We start from the raw sequence: 15776 nt of genomic DNA, 5'->3' as shown, positions 1-15776 counted from the left end.
CTCAATAAACATTGAAGAACACCTGGGGTTTGTTTGCTCCAAGGGAAAACTTCCCTGCCACGGTTCCTGGTTCCCGGTCCTGTTTCCCGGTCCGGTTTGGCTTCGCTATCAGAACAGCTGCTGCCTCCACAGCCGCGCTCAAAGTCCCCGTTGTGACACCGGGATGGCGGGAGAAGGGGGGTGGCGGGGGCGGCAGCGGCGGCGATTGGAGGGGGGCAGTCGGGGCTGGGCGGACAAGCGGCGGCTGCTGCGGCTCCTCAGGCAGCGACAGCAGCAGCGATCGGGGGGACGTGGGGGGCGGACAAGCGGCGGCTGCTGCGGCTCCTCAGGCAGCGACAGCAGCAGCGATCGGGGGGACGTGGGGGGCGGACAAGCGGCGGCTGCTGCGGCTCCTCAGGCAGCGACAGCAGCAGCGATCGGGGGGACGTGGGGGGCGGAAAGCGGCGGCTGCTGCGGCTCCTCAGGCAGCGACAGCAGCAGCGATCGGGGGGACGTGGGGGGCGGACAAGCGGCGGCTGCTGCGGCTCCTCAGGCAGCGACAGCAGCAGCGATCGGGGGGACGTGGGGGGCGGACAAGCGGCGGCTGCTGCGGCTCCTCAGGCAGCGACAGCAGCAGCGATCGGGGGGACGTGGGGGGCGGACAAGCGGCGGCTCCTGCGGCTCCTCAGGCAGCGACAGCAGCAGCGATCGGGGGGACGTGGGGGGCGGACAAGCGGCGGCTGCTGCGGCTCCTCAGGCAGCGACAGCAGCAGCGATCGGGGGGACGTGGGGGGCGGACAAGCGGCGGCTCCTCCGGCCGCGGCCAGGACGTGGCTTCGCCGGCACCGGGGCCCGAGACCGCGCGCTGTGGGGCTGCGGGGCGGCTGTGCGGCCGGGGGGCTCCAGGGGTCCCGCAGAGGCCGCTGTGGGGCGGGATGGGGCGGCTGTGGGGCCGGGGGGCTCCGGGGGTCCCGCAGCGGCTGCTGTGGGGCGGGATGGGGCGGCTGTGGAATTACCTGTGGGGCACTCATGGGGCTGCTGTAGGGGTCTTAAGAGGCATGTCTGGAGCACTTACGGGGCGACTATGGGGCAGGTGCTGGGCTGCTACAGCGGGACCTGTGGGGCACCCAGGTATGTGCACCCAGCACCGCGTGCACGCACACGCAGCTACACACTGATGTGTAAGCAAACACGTGGCCACACACACGCACACTTCCACAAGCGTGCCCAGTCCCATCTATTGACAGAAAGACGTACGTGAAATGTACTGACATGCTTGAGGGTAAACACGTGCGTGGATGTTTGGCACACTGCACACACGCACACGTCTGAACGATAATGCTCCAGCTTTAGCATAAATGGAGCTGACATCAAGGCACTCACATGTGGACAGACCAACGTTTATAGGCACTAAGGCTTTCGCGCACAGGTTCGTCCAAGAACAGGCACATACCTGCAGGCACCTCCGAATGGGTGTTCTGTGCATTCTCTTAAGGGACGCTAGATGGCAGCAAAGACCATGAAATTATTAACCTCAGTCTAACCCTAGGTTTATGACATTTTTTCTTACTATAGATGCGTTTGATGCTAAAAATTCCCCCAAATTGTAATGAATATGCGATAATTGTGTGAATACAAGCATCGCAAGAGCATCCAGTTTTTGGAGCACTTATGGAACATGATAAAGCCAGGCAGAGCCTGACAAAGCGCGACAGAGCCCAACAGGGCTTGACAGAGCCTGATAGAACTCAACAGGGGCCGACAAATCCCAACAGCGCCTGACAGCGAACAGTGGAGTCTGGCAGGGCCTGACAGAGGCTGTCACAGCACGACAGAGCCAGAGGAGCCTGACAGAGCCCAGCAAACCCGGCAGGAATAGACAAGGCCTGGGTGCACAGACCTGGGTGCGTGTGGGAAGGTTTCTGCCTGTTTTCCAGTGAGGAATGGTGTGTGTGCACGTGGACAAACAGAAGGCGAAGCAGCTCGGTTCCGACACTGAAGAAGGCTGTACAGTCACGTAGACACGGGGGCTGCTCCGCTCCTGCTCTCCTGCTCTCTTGCAGGACACAGAGGCCTCAGAGCCCTGTTGAGTTCAGTTCAGTTCCATACAATGTTCACTGACTGCAAGAAAATCCCTCAAATCCCCCACAATGTGGGGCTCAAAAGGGAGTCCCCCTGAAAAGAGGGGGTCACAGTCCAAAAATGCCTGAAAATTCCTGGGGGAGGATAAAACTTATTAAACCCTGTAAATATGAGCGTGAGAATTTCAAACAGAGAGAAGTCTGTCGTTTGTATTTATATATTGCAGAATGGTATTCATGTAGATATAAAATGATTTTAAAATAAAACCCCTTTTCTACTCTGTTATATAAAGGATTTTAGAATGTAAAAAATTTCTGTTGATGGTTTTAAGAATACAAACATCTTCTCTATTTGTAGATTAAAAAGTGAAGGACTTGAAAAAGAAAAAAATATCTAGATAGGAACTTAAAATAGAAAAAAGTGTGAGTAGGCAGAGCTATGTATAATTACTAAGTGTTACATAGTCTAAATAGGTAATAAATATCATCTATATATATCCACTCACACCCGTATACATACCTTTAATTTATTAATAAATGTAAATCGATATCCCAGTCTAAATATATATAATTGTAAATATGTCAAAATCTGTAAATTTGAAAAGATACCTGAGTGTTAAAATGGAAGTTTAAATGTATTTAAGTGTAAATAGACACCGGATCAGAGCGCAGCGCGGGACAAACGGGGACGGGTGATGATAGGCGGAGAGAATGGAAATTGACGTGCTTAGCTGGCCAATCAGATTGCGGAGAGGGAAGAGAAGGGGCGGGCCGCGGGGGAAGGGTTGTCTCGAGGGCTTCCCAATGCGCATGCGCAGAAATGGGCGCTGCGAGGTGCACGGGGCGCTCTCGGCGGCCCCGTGCGCGCACCGTTGGAGCCCGGAGCGGACTCGCTGCGCCGCTGTTTCTGCGAGGCCCCGGGGAGTGCCCGGCCCGGCCCCGCCCGGCCCGCTCCGCTCCGTCTCAGAGCCGCCTGGAGAGCCGGGTCGGGCAGCCCCTTCTCGGCTCCACCTCTTCCCGAGCTAAGCCACGCCCCCTTGGGGCCGTGCCATGTTGACCGCACCCTCTCCCTACCCCAAGAGGCTCCTCCCATGGGGGCGTGCCCCAGAGAATGCCCGCCCCCAGACCGCCTCCCATGGGGCGTGACACAGAGGCTCCGCCCCCCCGAGGGGCTCCCCGTGGGCGTGCCCTCTCAGTACCCGCCCCTCGGCACTGACCCCACCCCATGTAGGCGGGGCCACACCCAGCTGCCCCCTCCCATCTGTGACCCATAACCAACCCCATAGCAGCCCTATGGCTGCCCCACAGGTCCCGCTGTAGCAGCCCAGCACCTGCCCCATAGTCGCCCCATAAGTGCTCCAGACATGCCTCTTAAGAGCCCCTACAGCAGCCCCATGAGTGCCCCACAGGTAATTCCACAGCCGCCCCATCCCGCCCCACAGCGGCCGCTGCGGGACCCCCGGAGACCCCCGGCCCCACACCCGCCCCGCAGCCCCACAGCGCGCGGTCTCGGGCCCCGGTGCCGGCGAAGCCACGTCCTGGCCGCGGCCGGAGGAGCCGCCGCTTGTCCGCCCCCCACGTCCCCCCGATCGCTGCTGCTGTCGCTGCCTGAGGAGCCGCAGCAGCCGCCGCTTGTCCGCCCCCCACGTCCCCCCGATCGCTGCTGCTGTCGCTGCCTGAGGAGCCGCAGCAGCCGCCGCTTGTCCGCCCCCCACGTCCCCCCGATCGCTGCTGCTGTCGCTGCCTGAGGAGCCGCAGGAGCCGCCGCTTGTCCGCCCCCCACGTCCCCCCGATCGCTGCTGCTGTCGCTGCCTGAGGAGCCGCAGCAGCCGCCGCTTGTCCGCCCCCCACGTCCCCCCGATCGCTGCTGCTGTCGCTGCCTGAGGAGCCGCAGCAGCCGCCGCTTGTCCGCCCCCCCACGTCCCCCCGATCGCTGCTGCTGTCGCTGCCTGAGGAGCCGCAGCAGCCGCCGCTTGTCCGCCCCCCACGTCCCCCCGATCGCTGCTGCTGTCGCTGCCTGAGGAGCCGCAGCAGCCGCCGCTTGTCCGCCCAGCCCCGACTGCCCCCCCCCAATCGCCGCCGCTGCCGCCCCCGCCACCCCCCTTCTCCCGCCATCCCGGTGTCACAACGGGGACTTTGAGCGCGGCTGTGGAGGCAGCAGCTGTTCTGATAGCGAAGCCAAACCGGACCGGGAAACAGGACCGGGAACCAGGAACCGTGGCAGGGAAGTTTTCCCTTGGAGCAAACAAACCCCAGGTGTTCTTCAATGTTTCTTGAGAAAGCAGAGTCAGGATGTACCAGTAGTCCGATCAGTGACCTTCTAAGACAAAGTGGGGTCCTGGGATGTCACAATGGGCCCCAGTGACAAAGAGGGTCCCCATGGTGCCACAATGGGCCCTGGGGACAAAGGGAGTCACCAGGATGTCACAATGGGCCCTGGGGACAAGGGGGGTCCCACCCTGTAACAATGGGCCCTGGGGACAAAGTGGGGCCCTGGGATGTCACAATGGGCCCTGGGGACAAACGGGGTGCCCAGGATGTCATAATGGGCCCAGGGGACACAGAGGAGTCCCCAGGATGTCACAATGGGCCCTGGGGGAAAGGGGGGACCCCAGGATGTCACAATGGGCTCTGGGGACTATGGAGGGTCCTGGGACGTCACAATGGGTCCTGGGGATAAAGGGGGTCCCCAGGATGTCACAATGGGCACCTGAGACAAAGGGGGGGTCCCCATTGTGTCACAATGCGTCCCCAGTGACAAGGGGGTTCCCCATGGTGTCACAATGGGCCCTGGGGAAAAAGGGGGGTCCTGGGATGTCACAATGGACCCTGGGGACAAAGGGGACTCCCCAGGATGTCACAATGGGCCCTGAGGACAAGGGGGGGTCCTGGGATGTCACAATGGGCCCTGGGGACAAAGGGGGTTCCCCATGGTGTCACAATGGGCCCTGGGGACAAAGGGGACTCCCCAGGATGTCACAATAGGCCCTGGGGACAAATGGGGGTCCCCTGAATGTCACAATGCACCCTGAGGACAATGGGGGTTCCTGGGACGTCACAATGGGCCCTGGGGACACAGGGGTCCCCAGGATGTGATAATGGGTTCTGGGGACAAAGGGGGCTCCCCAGGATGTCACAATGGGCTCTGGGGACACAGGGGTCCCAAGGATGTGATAATGGGCTCTGGGGATAAGTGGGGTCCCCAGGATGTCACAATGGGCACTGGGGAGAAAGGGGTGGTCCCCATGGTGTCACAATGTGCCCTAGTGACAAGGAGGGTCCGCACGGTTCCACAATGGGCCCTGGGGACAAGGGGGTCCACCAGATGTCACAATGGGTCCTGGGGAAAACAGGGGGTCCCCACGGTGTCACAATGGGTCCTGGGGACAAAGGGAGGTCCTAGGACGTCACAGTGGGCCCTGGGGACAAAGTGGGGTCCCCTGAATGTCACAATGGGACCTGCAGACAAAGGGGGGTCCTGGGATGTAACAATGGGCCCCAGTGACAAAGGGGGTCCCCAGGATGTCACAACAGGCCCTGGGGACAAAGAGGGCTCTCCTGAATGTCAAAATGGGCCCTGGGGACAAGGGGGGACCTGAGGATGCAACAACGGGCCCTGGGGACAAAGAGGGGTCCCCTGAATGTCACAAAGGGCCCTGGGGACAAGGGGGTGTCCTGGGATGTCACAATGGACCCTGGGGACAAATAGCAGTTCCCTGAATATCACAATGGGCCCTGGAGACAAGGGGTGTCCTGGGATGTCACAATGGGCCCCAGTGACAAAGGGCGTCCCTATGGTGCCAAAATGGGCCCTGGGGACAAAGGGGGTCCCCAGGAAGTCACAATGGGCCCTGGGGAAAAAGGGGGGTCCTGGGATGTCACAATGGGACCTGGGACAACGGGGGGTCCCCAGGATGTCACAATGAGCCCTGGGGACAAGCAGGGTACCCACGGTGTCACAATGGGCCCTGGGGACAAAGGGGGGTCCCGAGGATGTCACAATGGGCCCTGGGGACAATTGGGCGATCCTGGGATGTCACAATGGGCCCTGGGGACAAAGAGGAGTCCCCTAAATGTCACAATGGGCCCTGGAGACAGAGGGGCTCCCCATGGTGCCACAATGGGCCCTGAGGAAAAAGCAGGGTCGCCAGGATGTCACAATGGGCTCTTGGAAAAATGGAGGGTCCTGGGACGTCACAATGGGCCCTGGGGACAAAGGAGGTCCCCAGGATGTCACAATGACCCCTTGGGACAACGGGGCCATTGTGGACATCACAATGGGTCCTGGGAACAAAGTGGGGTCCCCAGGATGGCACAATGGGCCCTGGAGACAAAGGGGTTCCCCACCCTATCACAATGGGCCTTGGGGACAAAGGGGGGTCCCCAGGATGTCACAATAAGCCCTGGAAACAATTGGGGGGTCCTGAGATGTCACAATGGGCCCTGGGGACAAAGAGGGTCCCCAGAATTTCACAGTGGACCCTGGGGACAAAGGGAGTCCCCACACTGTCACAATAGGCCCTGGGGACAAAGGGGGTGCCCAGGATGTCACAATGGGTCCTGGGGACAAAGGGGGTCCTGTGATGTCACAATGGGCCCTTGGGACAAAGGCTGTCCCCTGAATGTCACAATGGGCCCTGGGGACAAAGGGGGTCCCCAGGATGTCACAATGGGTCTGGGAACAATGGGGGGTCCGGGGACGTCACAATGGGCCCTGGGGACAAGGAGGGGTCCTGGGACGTCACAATGGGCCCTGGTGACAAAGGGGGTCCCCCGGAAGTCACAATGGGCCCTGGGGACAAAGTGAGGTCCTGGGAAGTCACAATGGGCCCCAGTGACAAAGGGGGTCCCAATGGTGCCACAATGGGTCCTGGGGAAAAAGGGCGTCCCCAGGATGTCACAATGGGCTCTGGGGACAAGGGGGGGTCCTGGGACATCACAGTGGGCCCTGGGGAACAAGGGGGTCCCCAGGATGTCACAATGGGCTCTGGGGACAAGGGGGGGTCCTGGGACATCACAGTGGGCCCTGGGGAACAAGGGGGTCCCCAGGATGTCACAATGGGTCCCAGTGACAAGGGGGGTCCCCACGGTGTCACAATGGGCCTTGGGTACAAAGTGGGGTCCTGGGATGTCACATTGGACCACAGTGACAAAAGGGGTCCCCATGGTGTCACAATGGGCCCTGGGGACAAAGGAGGTCCCCACGGTGCCACAACGGGCCAGAGGGACAAGGCGGTCCCCATGATGTCACAATGGGCCCTGGGGACAATGGGAGGTCCTGGGATGTCACAATGAGCCCTGGGGACAAACGGGGGTCCCTATGGTGTCACAATGGGTCCCCAGTGACAAGTGGGGTCCTGATATGTCACAATGGGTCCTTGGGACAATGGGGGGTCCTGGGATGTCACAATGAGCCCTGGGGACAAACGGGGGTCCCCATGGTGTCACAATGGGTCACCAGTGACAAGGGGGGGTCCCCAGGATGTCACAATGGGCCCTGGGGACAATGGGGGTCCCCATGGTGTATACAATGGGTCCCCAGTGACAAGGGGGGTCCCCAGGATGTCACAATGGGTTCTGGGGACAATGAGGGGTCCGGGGATGTCACAATGGGCCCTGGGGACAAAGAGGGGTCCTGGGACGTCACAATGGGCCCTGGGGACAAACGGGGATCCTGGGACATCACAATGGCCCCTGAGGACAAAGGGAGTCCCCACCCTGTCACAATGGGCCCTGGGGATGACGGGGGGTCCTGGGACGTCACAATGGGCCCTGGGGACAATGGGGGGTCTTGGGATGTCACAATGAGCCCTGGGCACAACTGGGAGGTCCCTAAATGTCACAATGGGCCCTGGGGACAAAGGGGGTCCCCACGGTGTCACAATGGGCCCAGGGGACAGAGGGGAGTCCCCAGGATGTCACAACGGGCTCTGGGGACCAGGGGCGTCCCGAGGATGTCACAATGGGCCCTGGTGACAAAGGGGGGTCCTGGGAGGTCACAATGTGCCCTGGGCACAAAGGGGGTTTCCAGGATGTCACAATGGGCTCTGGGGACAACAGGGGTCCCAACGGTGTCACAATGGGCCCTTGGGACAAAGGCTGTCCCCTGAATGTCACAATGGGCCCTGGGGACAATGGGGGGCCCCAGGATGTCACAATGGACCCTGGGGACAATGGGGGGTCCGGGGACGTCACAATGGGCCCTGGGGCAAAGAGGGTCCCCAGGATGTCACAATGGGCCTTCAGTATAAAGTGGGGTCCTGGGATGTCACAATGGGCCCTGGGGACAAAGGGGGTTCCTGGGACGTCACAATGGGCCCTGCGGATCAAGGATGGTGCCCTGGATATCACAATGGGCTCTGGGGACAATGGGGGGTCCTGGAATGTCACAATGGGCCCTAGGGACAAAGGGGGGTCCCTTGGATGTCACAATGGGGCTGGGGACAAAGGGGGTCCTGGGATGTCACAATGCGCCCTGGGGACAAAGGGGGTCCCCAGGTTGTCACAATGGGCCCTGGGGACAAAAGGACCCCACGGTGTTCACAATGGCCCTGGGGACAAAGGGGGTCCTCAGGATGTCACAATGGGTCCTGGGGACAAGGGGGATACCCACGGTTTCAAAATGGGCCCTGGGGACAAAGAGGGGTCCCCAGGATTTTACAATGGACCCTGGGGACAAAGGGGGGTCCTGGGACGTCACAATGGGCCCTGGGGACAAAGGGTTCCCCAGGATGTCACAATGGGCTCTGGGGACAAAGGAGGTCCCCAGGATGACACAATGGGCCCTGGGGATGACGGGATGTCCTGGGACGTCACAATGGGCCCTGGGGACAATGGGACGTCCTGATATGTTACAATGAACCCTGGGCACAATTGGGGGGTCCTTAGATGCCACAATGGGCCCTGTGGACAAAGGGGGTCCCCACGGTGTCACAATGGGCTCTGGGGACAAAGGGGAGTCCCCAGTATGTCACAATGGGCCCTGGAGACAAGGGGGGGTCCTGGGATGTCACAATGGGCCCTGGGGACAACGGGGGTCCCGACGGTGTCACAATGGGCCCTAGGGACCAAGGCTGTCCCCTGAATGTCACAATGGGCCCTGTGGACAATGGGGGTCCCCAGGATGTCACAATGGGCTCTGGGGACAATGGGGGATCCGGGGACGTCACAATGGGCCCTTGGGACAAAGGGGGTCCTGGGACTTCACTATGGGCCCTGGGGACAAGGGGGTCCCCAGGATGTCACAATGGGCCCTTAGGACAAGGGGGGTCCCCAAGGTGTCACAATGGGCCCTGGGGACAATGGGGAGTCCTGGGACATCACAACAGGCCTGGGGACAAGGGGGATCTCCACCCTGTCACAATGGGCCCTGGGGACAAAGGGGGGTCCTGGGATGTCACAATGGGCCCTGGGGACAAAGGGGGTCCCCATGGTGCCACAATGGGCCCTGGGGACAAAAGGGGTGCCCAGGATGTCACAATGGGCCCTGGGGACCAGGGTGGGTCCTGCGATGTCACAATGGGTCCTCAGTGAGAAGGGGGTCCCCATGGTGCCACAATGGGCCCTGGGGACAAAAGGGGTGCCCAGGATGTCACAATGGGCCCTGGGGACCAGGGTGGGTCCTGCGATGTCACAATGGGTCCTCAGTGAGAAGGGGGTCCCCCATGGTGTCACAATGGGCCCTGGGGACAAGGGGGATCCCCAGGGTGTCACAATGGACCCTGGGGAGAAGGGGTTAGGTGTTTGTGTTAGGGGGTTGGAGGATTAGGTGGTGCAGGATTTGGGGGTGCAAGGATTTTGCGGGGCCTGATTTGTGGCTGCAGAGTCTGGGGTTGCAGGTTCCAGGGGTGCAGGATTTGGGGGTTCAGGGTTTAGGGCAGTAGGATATTTGGGTGCAGGAGTTTGGGTTGCCGGGTTTGGGGGCCAGGATTTGGGGTTGCAGGATTTAGGGGTGCAGTGGTTTGGAGTGAAGTGTTTTGGGGTGCAGGGTTTGGGGAAGGAGGATATGGGGGTGCAGGGTATAGGAGAGCAGGATCTTGGGGTGCAGGGGTTTGGGGTGGAGGGCTTGGTAGGGCAGGATTTGGGGGTGGAAATTTTATTGGGTAGGGCTGGGGGTGCAGGATTTGGGGGTGAAGGGGTTGTGGGGTGCAGGGTTGTGGGGTGCACGGTTTGGGAGATCGGGACGTGGGGCTGGAGGATTTGGGGGTGCAGGGTTTGGAGCAGCAGGATCTGAGGGTGCAGAGTTGGGGGGTGCAAGATTGGGGGTAGCAGGGTTTTGGGGAGCAGGGTTTAGGGGTCAGGCTTTAGGGGGACAGGGTTTGGGGGGCAGGGCTGGGAGGGATGATTTTGGGGTGCAGGGTTTAGGTCAGCAGGATCTTGGGGTGAAGGGGTTTGGTGTGAAGGGTTGGGTAGGACAAGATTTGGGGTGCAGGTTTTTAGGGTGCAACTTGTGGGGGTCAGGATTTGGGGTACAGGGTTTGGGGGTGCAGGGTTTAGTGGTGCAGGGTTTGGGGGTGCAGGTCTTGGGGAGGCAGAATTAGGGTGCAAGACTTGAGGGTGCAGGGTTTGGGGGTTTGGGACATGGGGCTGGAGGATTTGGGGGTGCAGGATTTGGGGTGCAATGTGTTGGGGTGCAAGATCTGGGGGTGTACGAGCTTTGTGTGTGGGATTTGAAGGACAATGATTTGGGGGTGCAGGGATTGGGGGTGTAGGGTTTTGGGGTTGCTGCGTTTGGAGATTCGGGATGTGGAGGTCAAGGATTTAGGGGTACAAGGGCTGGTTGCAGGATTTGGGGTACAGGGTTTGGTTGCAGGATTTGGGGTGCAGGGTTTTAAGTGCAGGGCTAAAGGGGGCAGGATTTGGAGGTGCAAGATTTGGTGGTCTGGGGTACTGGGGGGCAGGGTTTTGGGGTGCGGGATTTGGGGGTGCAGGTTCCATGTCTTTAGGAACTGGGCGGGGAGGGTTTCTTGGTGTGGACCTTTGAGTGCAAGTTTGAGGGGCCTTGATTTTGGGGTGCATGGTTTGGGGGGCAGGATTCCGGGTGTAAGGTTTTGAGGTGCAGGACTTGGGGGCGCAGGTTTCACACGTTAAGGAACTGGGGCTGCAGAGGTTGGGGGTGCAGCGTTGTGGGCTGCAGGGTTGAAGGGTGCAGGATTTAGGGGTACAGGTTTTGGGGGTGCAGGAGCTGGGGGTGCAGGCTGTAGGGATCAGAATATGGGGGTGCAGGGTTCTGGGGTGCAGGATCTGGGTGAGCAGGCTGTTGGGGTACAGAACCTTGTAGTTCAGCATTTAGAGGCAGGATTTGGGGTGCAGGGATTTGGGGGTGCAGGGCTTTGGGGTGCAAATTATGGGGTAGAAGGTTTTGGGGTGCAGGGCTTTGGGGGTGCAGGGTTTAGCGCCAGAATTGGGGGTGCAGGGTTTGGGATTGCAGGGTGTTGGGGGAAGGATCTGGGGGTACAAGATTGGGGGTAGCAGGGTTTTGGGGAGCAGGGTTTCGGAGTCAGGCTTTAGGGGGACAGGGTTTGGGGGGCAGGGCTGGGAGGGATGATTTGGGGGTGCAGGGTTTAGGGCAGCAGGATCTTGGGGTGAAGGGGTTTGGGGTGAAGGGTGGGTAGGACAGGATTTGGGGTGCACGATTTTAGGGTGCAACTTGTGGGGGCAGGGTTTGGGGTCCAGGAGGTTGGGGGTGCAGGGTTTGGGGGTGTAGGATTTAGTGAAGCAGGGACTGGGGGTGAAGGTCTTGTGGAGGCAGAATTGGGGGTGCAGGTCTTGGGGAGGCAGAATTGGGGGTGCAGATTTTGGCTGTTCAGGACCTGGGGGTGCAGGATTTGGGGATGTAGGTTTTGGGGGGTAGATTTTGGGGTGCTGGGTTCGGCACATGGGTCTGGAGGATTTGGGGGTGCAGGGTTAAGGGGTTTAGGATTTTGGGGTGCACAGTTTAGGGTGCACGTTCTGGGCATGTATGATTTGAGAGTGCAGGGCTTTGGGGTACAGGATTTGGGGTGCAGGCTTTTGAGGTCAGGATCTGGGGGTGCAGGGTGTTGGGGAGAAGGATTTGGGGGTGCAGCATTTTGAAGTGCAGGGTTTGGAGGAGGGAGGTTTTGGGGGTGAAAGATTTGGTGGTTCAGGTTTTGGGGGTACAGTGTTAAGAGGGTGGAGGATTAGGGGTGCAGGATTTGGGGGTTCAGGATTTGGGGCTGCAGAGTATGGGAGGGAAGGATCTGGGACTTCACGATTTGGGGGTGCAGGGTTTAGAAGTCAGGTCTAAGAGTGCAGCGTTTGGGGTGCAGAGTGTGGGGTGCACAGGACTGGGGCACAGGATTTGGGGGTGTGGGGTGTCAGGGTTCAGGATTTGGAGGTGTGGAGTTTTGGGGTGCAGGGGATGGGGGTGAAGGATCTGAGGCTGCAGGGCGGTGGGGGAAGGATTTGGGGGTGAGAGATTTGGGGTGCAGGATTTGGGGGTGCAGAGTTTTGGGAGGCAAGGATCCGGGTCTGCAGGATTTGGGGGTTCAGTGTTTAGGGCAGCACAATCTTGGGGTGCAGGGGTTTGCAGTGAAAGGTTTGGTAGGGCAGGATTTGGGGTGCAGGATTCTGGGGTGCTGGTTTGGGGTACAGGATTTGGTGTTGCAGGGATGGGGTTGAAGGGCTTGGGTTTCCAGGCCTTTGAGGTGCAGGATTTGGAGGTGCAAGGTTTGGGAGGGAATTCTTTGGGGTGCAGGGTTTGCGGTTCCAGGAGGTGGGGGAAGGACCTTGGGGTGTAGGGTTTGGGGGGGCAGGGTTTTGGGGGAAGGATTTGGGGGTGCAGGGTTTTGAAGTGCAGCGTTTCCGGGGGGCATGATTTTGGGGGTGCACATGTGGGGGTCCAGGTTCGGGGCGTGCAGAGTTTGTGAACAGAGGATTTTGGGGTGCTGGGTTTGGGGCTGCCTAATTTGGGGGTGCAGTGTTTGGGTGTTCAGGACCGGGGGTGCTGCGTTTGGGAATGCAGGCTTTGGGGGTGCAGGGCTCAGGATTTGGGAGGGCAGCATTAGGGGGTGTAAGATTTCAGGATTTAGGGGTGCAAAGTTTGGTAGGGATGAATTTAGGGGTGCAGGATTTGGGGGGCAGGGTTTGGTGCTGCAGGATTTAGGGGTGCAGGGTTTGAGGGTGCAAGGTTTGGGTGTTCAAGATTTAGGGGAGCAGGATCTTGGGGTGCAGGGTTTGGGGCTGCAGGGGTTTTGGGTGAGGGATTTAGGGTTCAGGCTTAGGGGTGCAGGGTTTGGGGGTGCAGGGTGTTGGGGAAGGATTTGGGGGTACAGGGTTTGGAGGTGCAGTGTTTCAGGGATCGGGGTTTGGGGGGAGAATTTGGGGTGCAGGGTTTGGGATGGCAGGATTAGGGGGAGCAAGACTGTGGGGTGCAGGGGTTTGGGGTGAAGGGTTTGGTAGGGCACGATTTGGGGTGCAGGCTTTAGGAAGGAAGGAAGGAAAGAAGGATCTGGAGGTGCAGGATTTGGGGGTGCAGGGTTTAGGGGTGCAGGATTTAAGGGTGCGGGGGTTTGGGTGAAGGGCTTGGTAGGGCAGGAATTTGGGGTGCAGGGTTTGGGGGTGCAGGGTGTTTGGGGAACGATCTGGGGGTACAGGGTTTGGGGTGCTGGGTTTGGGGGTTAAAGGATTTGCGGGGGCAGGGTTCAGGTGTTCAGGACCTGGGCGTGCAGGCTTTGCGGGTTCAAGGTTCCAGGTGCATTGTTTGGGGGGAGAGGATTTGGGGGTGCAGAGTTTTGGGGTGCAGGGCTTGTGAGAGAGGAATCGGGGGTGCAGGATTTGGGGGTTCAGGGTTTAGGGTAGCAGGATCTTGGGGTGCAGGATATGGGGGTGCAGTGTTTGTGGGTAAAGGGTTTGGGGTTCAGGATCTGGAGGTGCATGATTTGGGGGCTCAGGGTTTGGGGATGAAGGGTCTTGGGGTGCTGGGCTTTGGGGTGCAGTGTTGGGGGCCAGGTTTTGGGGTGCAGGGTTTAGGAGGGCAGGATTTGCGTGTTCAGGAACTGGGGGTGCAGGATTTTGCGTTGAAGGGCTCTGGGGTGCCGGGGTTGGCCTGCAGGGATTGGGGTGCAGTATTTTGGGGTGCAGGGGTTTGGGGTTCAGGACCTGTGGCTGCAGGGTCTTAGGGAACAGGATTTCAGGGGTGCAGGGGCTTTGGGAGAGGGATTTGGGCTTCAGGGTCTGAGGGGTGCAGGGTTTGGTGGGGAAGGGTTTGGGGGTGCCTGGTTTAGGGTTGCAGGATCTGCGGATCAAGGGTCTGGAGGTGCCAGGGTTTTGGGGGGCAGGATATAGGGGTGCAGGATTTGAGGGTGCAAGGTTGTGGAGTGCAGAGATTTGCAGGTGCAAGATCTGGGATTGTAGGGTTTTGGGGTGCAGGTTTTGGGGAGGAAGGATTTGGGGTGCAGGGTTTAAAGGTTCACGATCTGGAGGTGCAGCGTTTTGGGGTGCAGGGTTATCGGGCTACGGGTTTTGGGAGGGAAGGATCTGGGGGTGCAGGGTGCAGGGATCACAGCATGGGGGTGCAGGATTCTGGGGTGCAGGATCTGGGGAGCAGGATCTGGGGAGCAGGATATGGGGTGCAGAACCTTGTTGTTCAGGGTTTAGAGGCAGAATTTGGGGGTGCAGGGCTTTGGGGTGAGGAGTTGGGGGTGCAGGGTTCAGGTGTTCAGGACTTGGGTGTTGGAGGATTTGGGGGTGCAGGGTTGGGTAAGGAAGGATCTGAGGGCGCAGGGTTTGTGGGGCAGGATTTTGGGTGCAGGGTTTGGGGAGCAGGATCTGGGGGTGATGGAATTGGTTGACAAGGTTTCGCAGGCCGGCTTTGGGGGAGCAGAGTTCAGGGGTGCAAGGTTTTGGGGGACAGGTTTGGACATAAAAGATTCGGGGGCGAATGGTTTGGGGGAACAATTTTGGAGTGCAGGATTTGGGGGTGCAGGATTTGGTATTACAGGTTTTGGGGAAACATGGCTTGGGAGGAAGGATTTAGGGGAGCAGGGTTTCAAGATGCAGGATTTGGGGTGCAGTATTTGGGGTTGCAGGTTTGGGGGTGCAAGTTGTGGGGCGGCAGGATATCAGGTACAGGGTTCTGGGCTGCAGGGTTTGGGGGTGCAGGATTTCAACGTGCAGGGTTCTGGGGTGCAGTATCTGGGGGTCCAGGGTTTGGCAGTGCATTGGCTTTGGGGGTTGAAGGATTTGGGGGTGCAGGGTTTAGGGATGCAGGATTTGGGGGTGCAGGATTTGGAAGTGCAGAGTTAGGGGGCAGGATTTTCAGTGCAGGGCTTCAGGGCACAGAACTTGGTGGTGCAGGATCTGGGGGTGCAGGTTTTCGGTGGGGAATTTGGGGGTGCAGGGTGTTGAGGAAGGATCTGAGGGTGCAATATTTGGGCTTTAAGGGTTTAGGGGGGCAGGATCTGGCAGTGCAGAGTGTGGGGACAGGACCTGGGGGTGCAGCATTTGGGGTTACAGGTTTTGGGGGTGCAGGGTTGAGGGAATTGTTTGAGGTGCAGGGTTATGAGAGTGCAGGATTTCTGGGTGCAGAGTTTGGGGTGCTGGGTATGGGGCAGCAGGATCAGGGGGTGCAGGTTTTGGGGGTTCATTCCTTTGGGGGGAGGATCTGGGGGTGCAGGGTTTAAGGGTTCAGGATTTGGAGGTGTAGGGTTTTGGGGTACAGGGTTCTGGGTTGAGGTTTTGGGGTGAAAGATTTGG

The sequence above is a fragment of the Patagioenas fasciata genome, unplaced genomic scaffold, assembly GCF_037038585.1.
Source record: "Patagioenas fasciata isolate bPatFas1 unplaced genomic scaffold, bPatFas1.hap1 Unplaced_14, whole genome shotgun sequence".
Lineage (NCBI taxonomy): Eukaryota > Metazoa > Chordata > Aves > Columbiformes > Columbidae > Patagioenas > Patagioenas fasciata.
This window is presented reverse-complemented; position numbering follows the sequence as displayed.